A 9,702-nucleotide genomic window follows, 5' to 3' on the forward strand; every position below is an offset into this window, starting at 1 on the left:
AAGGTTTTTACAGACTGGTAAAAGGGAGGTTGCTGGTGGGAGAGTATATAGATATTGCTCCACAGCACAGAAAAAAAGAACTGCTCTTACAGCCAAGTTGGTGGCTCTGCCTCAAGGCCAGGGTACTAGTGACCAAAGCTAGCTTGACAACAGAATCCATCCAAGTCAGGGGGTTCCCAGGGGAAGCTGCATACACAGAATGTTATTCTCTATCACTAATAAACAAGTTGATGGGATGTATCGTATCCCTCTCCAGATATGCCCCAAACACAACTCAATGCTAGTTACAGTACGGGGGTTATTTATCAAAGTCCGAATTTATCTCTATATTTTCTGAAAAAAACTCTGACCAAATTTCATTTACAGTGTTTGGAATTTCATCTCAGCAGATTCCTCAGTGTTACCTATAACAACTCTGCCTTCATTTCCCCCAGCAAATTAGGACTAGTGATGGGCATATTTGTCCTGAGAAATAAGCGAAACGCATTGAAGTCAGTAACTTGCGTCAATTTTGACGCCCATGACAATTTTTATCCGCACGTCCAAATGCATTAAAGTCAATGGGCGTCCAAATAATTTTGACGAGCTGCAATTTTTATGCGCGCGCCCATTCTGATGCACGCCCACATTTTTTTGATGCTGCAGTTTTGCGAATGTATTCGCTGGCGGTGAACCGCTGAAATTCACTGTGAATTCGAGCCTGGCAAATTTATTTGCCCATTACTAACTGTTACCCTAAATTACCACCCAAACAACCTTAGTTTATATATTACTGTCAATGATCAGCCTTGAAGACGAGAACAGAGTTAGTAAGATCAAATGTGGAGCTAGCAGATGCATCACCTGTGAAAGAATTATGGTTTCCACTGATTTTGTGAGCAATAGCTTAAGAGAGTCATTCAAAATAAAAAGTTTCATTAATTGCAATAGCAAATGGGTAGTTTATTTGCTAAATTGCACAAAATGCGGGATTCAATACGTTGGTTGTACAGCAAGGAAATTAAAGAATAGAATGAGAGAGCATATTAATCAGATTGTGTCCAATAATAAATTGACAGTAGTATCTAGACATTTTCATGAATGTAATGGTGGTAATGTTACAAAACTTATCATAAAGGGCATAGAGAAAGTTGAACCAGCCTATAGAGGAGGTAGCTTGTTGGATAGGCTCCTCCATAGGGAAGCATTTTGGATTTTCACTTTTTTATCATTTCTTGTTGATTCTATGCACAATGGTCGGGCTTTAGGGTTCTTGATGAACCATGGGCTTTGATAGGAGAATATTTTCTTTCTTTCCTTCGTTCCTGCAGCCTTGCGCTTTGTTTGGCCCTCTAGTAGTACTCAGTCTCCGCACATATATATATATTTTTTCTGTAGTTAAGGTTTGTAGAGTTACGTGCGCTTACTTGGTTTATTACGCTTACATCATGCACATTCATAATACATCTGGTGAATAACAACTTGGTTGCAATCTTCTAAAGAGTTTTAATAATAATATTTAAGAATTAAGTAAAAATCCTTTATAATAGCGTTTCCAATGAGAAGTAGTATTAAGAGAATTTAGCTACTTTTTAAGCACATAGCAGTAAGATAATCTGTTTGTTTCAAAAGTTTTTAATGGCAACAAGTTACTGATTAAAATAGGAATTGGAAACATTGATTGACCCATTTACTTAGCTCGAGTGAAGGAATAGAAGAAAAAATACTTGAATTTCGAATGGTCGAATATGGCTACTTCGACCATCGAATGGGCTACTTCGACCTTTGACTACGACTTCGACGTTAGACTATTTGACCATTCAATAGTCGAAGTACTGTCTCTTTAAAAAATACTTTGACCCCCTACTTCGCAAATAAAACCTACCGAGGCCAATGTTAGCCTATGGGGAAGGTCCCCATAGGCTTCCTAACAATTTTCTGATCAAAGGAATATATCGATGGATTAAAATCCTTCGAATCGAACGATAAAGCTGTTTTTAACCTACGAGTGGCTCCAGGAGTGCTTGCCGTTCTTTTCATCGTTTCTTCATTCACCCCAGCTACGGGTTCGGGGCGATGCACCAAGGCCACTCCAAACATTCGGTGAGTGCCTTTTTCCATATAAGCTATTAAAGGATTAACAAGCAGGAGTCAACATATGTGCAGGACCTGGGGTTTGAGTACACCCGGGTCACAATTATTTCGGGGTGAGCTAATAATACGTCTAGAATTTCTCACCAGATTTGCACTAACACCTTTCATATACAAAAGTGTGGTTTTAGATTTTCCCGCAGTCAGAGACTTATGATAAGTTTTGAGCCGCAAATTTTCTTTTCCTCGTGTCATCACGACACCGTTACCCTAAATTACCATCCAAACAACCTTAGTTTATATATTACTGTCAATGATCAGCCTTGAAGACGACCCAGAACATTTCTTCATAAGAAAATCAGTAGGTGACTGATGTCTGGTGTGTCATTCTGGGATATTTTGGGATATTCAATGTGCTCTATTCTGGTAATTTTTCACCAGGCAGGAAAAACAGAATGTGGTAAGTATAATCTGAGATTCATAGTAAACAACAATTTTGTTTCCTCTGTGTTCTATAAGAGCTTGGAAGTACATGTCTCTGGATCTCTCTCTCCGTGTTTCTTCCTGTTCTGATTCATCCTTTCAAACAACTCTGCATGTGGCATGTGTCCTAATGACGCAACCTGCACCCTAAGGTACCGGATATTTCTCTCCCTAATACTCAACCTAATGCATCCTCTTCAGCATATTCATATCCTTCCAGTGGCCTCACCACAATGTGTCACACATAAATATTTAACAGATTGTTTTTACATTTGTTGAAAAGGAATAAGAAGCTTTTACTCTGTTCATACAGGCATTCCCCTAAATTATTAATTGGGACAGAACTTGTACCCTTGGTAGCAGTGCAGAGAGGCAAATAGGGATTCTCCATCTGTGCTCCAATAAGTGCAAAATTTTCATGGGGCACGCCTAATGAGTGGTTAATCATTTAGTTATATGGGAGGCTTAGTAGTTACATACAGTCATATGTTGCCTAATAACACCAACTAAATTGAGTATAAAATGAGGGTGCTGGCAGGGTTGTGTTAGCCAATGGTGGTAGATTGATGGAGGTTGGTTTGTGCACTCATATCACTTAGTTTGGCTTAGCATATGGAAATTATTTCAGAGCGGTAATTTCAGGACAGTTAATTAACCAGAGCCATGCCACACAGAAGTATTCATAAACTAATAAAAATGCTTAAAGGAAAATTACCCCCCCCCAACCATGTAGGTCTCTATAAAAATATATTGCATTAAACCCTGCTTCATCTATATAAACCATTTGCATAAAAATATACTTTTTTTTAACAGTATGTGCCATCAGGTAATCCTAAATAGAAAAACGTCATTTTAAGTACTAAGGGCCGCCCCCTGGGATCCTACAATTCACAGTGCACACAAACAAACCAAAGGCACACATACTTGTTAGGGTTCATCATCCAATGAATGGACAGAACTTTGTCTTTTAATCCCATGCTTCTTTCTGGTACAGTTACAGCTGCAGTATTTCCTGTCAGCTGATCTCTGAGGCAGCACGCAGACCGTCAAAAATGGTGGCTCATGGTAAAAGATGTAAAAGGACGATATTTGCTGATATATATATAAATCCAGGTTGGTAAGATTCTTTAATAGTTTGCTTATTATTATGCAAGCCATCTGTTGGTTAAGTTTTCATTCTAGGGGTATAGTTTTCCTTTAAGCCAACTATTCATGTGATCTTGGCCTGATTTGGCCACCCACACACTGAACCAAATTGGGCTGATCTGATCATTGCAGAGGACCTCTTGCATTTGTCTATATGTATTTTGTGGTCACAGCCTCATTGCACCCCCGCCTAATGGTTTTAAAAATTGGTGGTGAGCACAACTTTCCCTTGTTTGTTATAACTGATCTGATCATTGGCCTGGGGTCCAACAAGGTCCAACAACTAAATTATAAAGTTGACCAATGGACACCCAATGGATGAGGACTGCATCAACACACTGATATGGTCCTCAACAGACTGCATTTTCAAACCTGAGCAATAGATATCTGGCTGATGTTGTATAAGATATTAGTGAAGCTGGCCAGTTGGTGAGGCCCGTACATGTACACTTTAAGTACTGAGTGCAAAAATGCATGTAATTTGCCATGTTTTCACCCACAATGCAGTGTTTTTCCAGAATTTCTGTGTAGTACAACTAGTGTGCTTCATTTCCAAAACAGTGGCGCCCATTACCACATAGTTGTATGTGTCATGATTCGGGAACACATGACATTATCATGCAACTTTTCAGCATAAATATTCAAAATAAAAGGATGCCAGAGACCCGGGTGTACCTAATTTGCCTTGATCCATCGGTTCCTGACCTCCTGCCTTGACTCTGACTTCACTAATCAATGCCTTCTTTGATCTTCTGCCTGGATATTACTACAAACTTTCTCAACCCTTCGTATACCACAAGTTGGACTTTTCTGTGTACAGCTTCCTCCTTGGTTCTGACTCCAACTAACTAAAGCCGTAAGGCCCCGACAGTGTGAAATTCGTCAATGTTGTCACAAATTATTATTCCTGTTGCATCACATGTGAGATGTGCTAACTATGGTGTTAGCATGATATTCATTAGGTGAGTTGCGTGTGTTGGTTTAACATACAGTATGAGCCTTTAAAGTATCAACTCCTCCAGGTAGGTGCTAATTTCAAGTGTTCATACACCCTGTACTTTTCAACTTGGGGGCAACCCATCAGCGTCGGCTTACTGGTATCCAGGAGGATTTATAGATGCAGCTGTACAGTATGGTACATGTTTGTGGGGCATCTTTTAATGGCTGTTAAAAAGCTGTGTGAAGATCTTAATATGGTCAGAAGAGCACACTGTGCATTGGTCCAGATGTAGGCAGATTTTTCAACTTCCTCAAGCCTAATGTAAATCTTTTAGTTCTAAAATGATGGTCCAACAGCGACAAGCACCTTCTAAAAACAAGTCATAATGCTAATAATAACAGTGCATGAATAAAACCAAGCAGCGTTCCCCTATATTGGTGTGGAAGATCCATTCATCATTCCGCCCCTGCACACCAGGCAAAGTGAGCATAGCGAATGCTAGTGAATGTATATCTATGTCTGGATCGAGATATTGATCTATTCAATATGGAATGTTAAGGGTGCACTAATAGCGCAGAATTCCTCAGTGTCTTCTGGAATTTTCCCCTTAATGCCCGCACTGACTTCTAATTATAACCTAGCTCATTCTGCATGGAAGAGTTAACAAACTCCCCCCTGACAGGAGACTCATCTATAAATTATCTCTTTTATCTGCTTTCCAATTATGCACCCTCCCCCTTCCCACAGACCCACTTCTCTCCACACTTGTGCTGTAAATGATGAATATTAAAGAGAGGAATTACATAACAATAAAAAGAGTCGAACAGATGCTCTGGCTGCCTCGTCCCACCTTCCTCTTTGCTTTATCTCGACTTACAGGTCAAGATGATTCTAATTGCTTTATCACCAGTCTCGTACTTCGAGATTCAAACACATGGGGGTAAATTTATTATGCGGCAAAATATTGCAAGCGGCAGCTTTCCAGCCATCGCAACACTTCGCCAGGCGAAAAATTCGCTCTGACAATGCTAATTTACTACAATGCGGTGTGTCCAGGGCACCTAACGCTGTTGAATTTTCGCTAGCGTTACTTCGGCAATGAAAACAAAGATGTGCTAGCATTCAATTTGCGGTCTTTGCTCAGATTCATTTTCATATGGCGGGAAATTATAAAGTTGAATGGACGTACATGTTGCAGCAAATACATTACATTACACAAGTCCAGGGAGTTGTTATAATGCCCTACACATGAGCCCACTGTATAGTTTATGTTCCATATGTTAGAAAATGTAGGGGGGAACCCGGTTACCCAAAAAATTTTTTAAAGGCTTTTGCAGGCTATCACTCTGAAAAAAGGAACAGACGCCAGTGTTTTATGTGACTTAGAAACTGTTTCCACTAAAAATATGATGTAAGTATAGGAAGAATGAGGAAGATCTATGCACTCCAATGCACTTCGCCTGGTCTGAGCTGGTGAAGGCAAGTCTGTGGTAAGAGGTAACGTTCAGTAAAATCCGCATCTTAGTGAATTTGCAGAGTAATATCCATTTGCAAGGGCAAAAATTCGCCTGGCGATAGAGTGCAAATGACCGATAGCATCTGTGTAAGGAAGTTACCTGGTGGTCTAGTGCGCTGCTCCCTTCCTGGTTCTGGGCTCCCCTATGGTGCGCGCGCCGTGCGTCCATTTCTTAAAGGCGCAGGCGCGCATTGGCATGATGACGCCAGCGTGCATTGGCGCGAAATTCAAACAGTATAAAAGGGGAATTCAGTTTTCAGCAAGTTGCCCATTGTTAGGTTCAATTTGCCTTGTTCCTGGGTGCTTTATTACTTGTATTATGATTGATCTACTGTGTTTTGACCCATGCCTGCCTGTTTGACTCTTCTGACCTCTCCAATCCTGATCCTGCCTGTCTGTGACTATTCTGACCTCTCCAATCCTGATTCTGGCCTGTCCACTGACTATTCTACATTCTCCAATCCGGATTCTGGCCTGTCTGACGATTCTCTGCTTGTGCTGGCCCGGCCTGCCTGTTCCTGGTGGTGTTCTTCCTTCCAGTATCCTTGGTGAGACGATTGTGCCCCTTTGCTCGTCCAGAACCGTTAGCTTTGCTCCTCTCTCGGTTAAGACCTGGCGGCATCCAATTAGCCGAGGGCGGTTATAGGCAGAAGTGAGAGCCGAGACCAGGGAGCTTAGCTTGGGTTCTGGATATAGGGTGCCGAACGTGACAATTTGTCTTTTTCGCTAGCGAAGTTACGCCTGCGCCCGTTAGTTCGGCAAAGTGCCTGAAAGCAGTAACCCTGGCTAATCATCGCCAGCATTACTGACATTGCGCTTTAGTAAATTTGCCCCATGGTTTAATGTTCCTGTTGTATCATTGTAATAGAAGGAGGATTACGGAGCCCCAAACCATGTTAGTGCAGCCTGCTGATATGAAGTACAAGGCAGTTGTCTCCTCAATTAACTTTTAGAGGTATATTGAACATATGAATATGGATTACAGGTAAGGGATCCGTTATCCGGAAAACCACTATCCAGAAAGCTTCCAATTATGGAGTGACCATCTCCCATAGACTCCATTTTAATCAAATAATCCTGATGTTTAAAAATGATTTCCCATTTGCTGTAATAATAAAACAATACATTGTACGTGTACTGTCCATCCTAAATTTTGTTCAGCAGCTCTGCAGTTTGCAATTTCAGCAATCTGGTTGCTGGGGTCCAATAGTCTATAACATACTAAAAGTTACTGTAAAGGTGAACCACCCTTTCAAGGTATGAAAATCAAAATTATCCAGAAAACCCCATGTTCTGAACATTCTGAATAACAGGTCCCATACCTGTATATATTTTTAATGCTAAATTTTGGGAAGATAATGTTTTTGCCTTGGGTCCCAGAGCCTGAGAAGTAAATATTGGGAGATGCATTGCAAAAGTAGTCGGAGGGTTGTAGATTGGACAACCCTAATTTAGGTTTTTTTTCACTTATTTATTCTCTGTTACATCGATCCTTCACTTTTTTTTTATCTCCAAACATGTATATATTAACCTCTCTTATAAGTTGTTTGCAGTAAATCTCTACCAGCTTTGCGCACAATCCTGCAATTTACCATGTTGGTAATTGCTCTGGTCCTGTTAGGTTGGATAGGGACTATATCAATACATTCAGATTCTCTGTTTTAAGACGTTCCAGTTTAGCTTTAACTGTGTGTTTCCAATCGTTGTCCTAGTGGAAGATGAACTAGAACAGAATTTACTCTAGAATTGTGCTCTATCTTGCATCTACCTTGACCTCAATCCAGACCAGTTTTTTAGTCCCTGAAGAAGAAGATGACAACATCATGCAACCACCACCATGCCTCACATGGGATTGGTGTTCATGGGGTGATGAGCAGTGCTGACTTTCCATTACACATAGCATTTTGCCCTAAGGCCTAAAAGTTCTTATTTGGTCTTATCAGATGTGGATTTTTTTCATTTGCTGTGTTTCCCATATGCCTTTTTGAAAACTCCAAAAGCAACGACTCCTTCTTAACACTATCCTAGTGAATTATACTTTCTCTAGTTTCTCCCACCACAGCTTCTTCAGAGTTGCCATTGACACCTTGGCTGATCGTTTACTAATGACCTTGTTACATGAGTATTCGTGGAAGGCCTTCTCTAAGTAGAGTTACAACTCTGCCATATTTTTTTCATTTCTTAATAATGCAGATAATGGGGCTTTAGGCAATATCCAATGTTATGGCTATAGATTGGCATGATTGGTGCTTCTATTTAATCTTCACAGTTTGTTCTAACTCTTGGGTCTTCTGGATTTATTTTGACATCTTGTGATACTTTATTTCAACACTGATTAAATCCATTCAAATAATTATCTGACTCCAGAAGACAACTGGTTATTTAGTGGTTTAACAGTAAGGGGGAGGGGGGTTAATATTATGCTATTTCCTGGTCAACAATATCTGGTTTTCACCCTGCACACCATTTCACTGTGGTATTACTCGAGTATAAGCCGACCCGAGTGTAAGCCGAGATACCTAATTTTACCTACGCAAACTGGGAAAACGTATTGACTCGAGTATAAGCCTAGACACAACTACAGCCCTGTCTCCCAGCAGCGCACATTCCGCCAAAGCGACCCCCCCAGCGATCAACCGGACTTCTTTGCAAAGTTGATGGTGACAGAGAATTGTCAAACGGATTACTGTGTGCATTGTCCCACTGTCCCACTACCATGTGCAGAGGGTGCTGTGTGATATTGCCATCACTGTTAATCCTTCATATAACCAACAGAGGGCGCTGTGTGATATTGCAGTCACTGTTATTCTTTCATATAACCAACAGATGGCGCTGTGTGATATTGCAGTCACTGTTATTCTTTCATATAACCAACAGATGGCGATGTGTGATATTGCAGTCACTGTTATTCTTTCATATAACCAACAGAGGGCGCACTGTTATTCTTTCATATAACCAACAGAGGGTGCTGTGTGATATTGCAGTCACTGTTATTCTTTCATATAACCAACAGAGGGCGCTGTGTGATATTGCAGTCACTGTTATTCTTTCATATAACCAACAGATGGCGCTGTGTGATATTGCAGTCACTGTTATTCTTTCATATAACCAACAGATGGCGATGTGTGATATTGCAGTCACTGTTATTCTTTCATATAACCAACAGAGGGCGCACTGTTATTCTTTCATATAACCAACAGAGGGCGCTGTGTGATATTGCAGTCACTGTTATTCTTTCATATAACCAACAGATGGTGCTGTGTGATATTGCAGTCACTGTTATTCTTTCATATAACCAACAGATGGCGCTGTTTGATATTGCAGTCACTGTTATTCTTTCACATAACCAACAGAGGGCGCACTGTTATTCTTTCATATAACCAACAGAGGACACTGTGTGATATTGCAGTCTCTCCCCAAGCGAACTGTTGGTATAGGAATGATTAAAAGTGACTGCAATCTCAGCTACTGCCCGCTGACCAGAGTATAAGCCGAGGTGGAATTTTTCAGCACATTTTGGATGCTGTAAAACTCGTCTTATACTTGA

Source organism: Xenopus laevis, chromosome 4L (genome assembly GCF_017654675.1).
Source record: "Xenopus laevis strain J_2021 chromosome 4L, Xenopus_laevis_v10.1, whole genome shotgun sequence".
Classification (NCBI taxonomy): Eukaryota; Metazoa; Chordata; class Amphibia; order Anura; family Pipidae; genus Xenopus; species Xenopus laevis.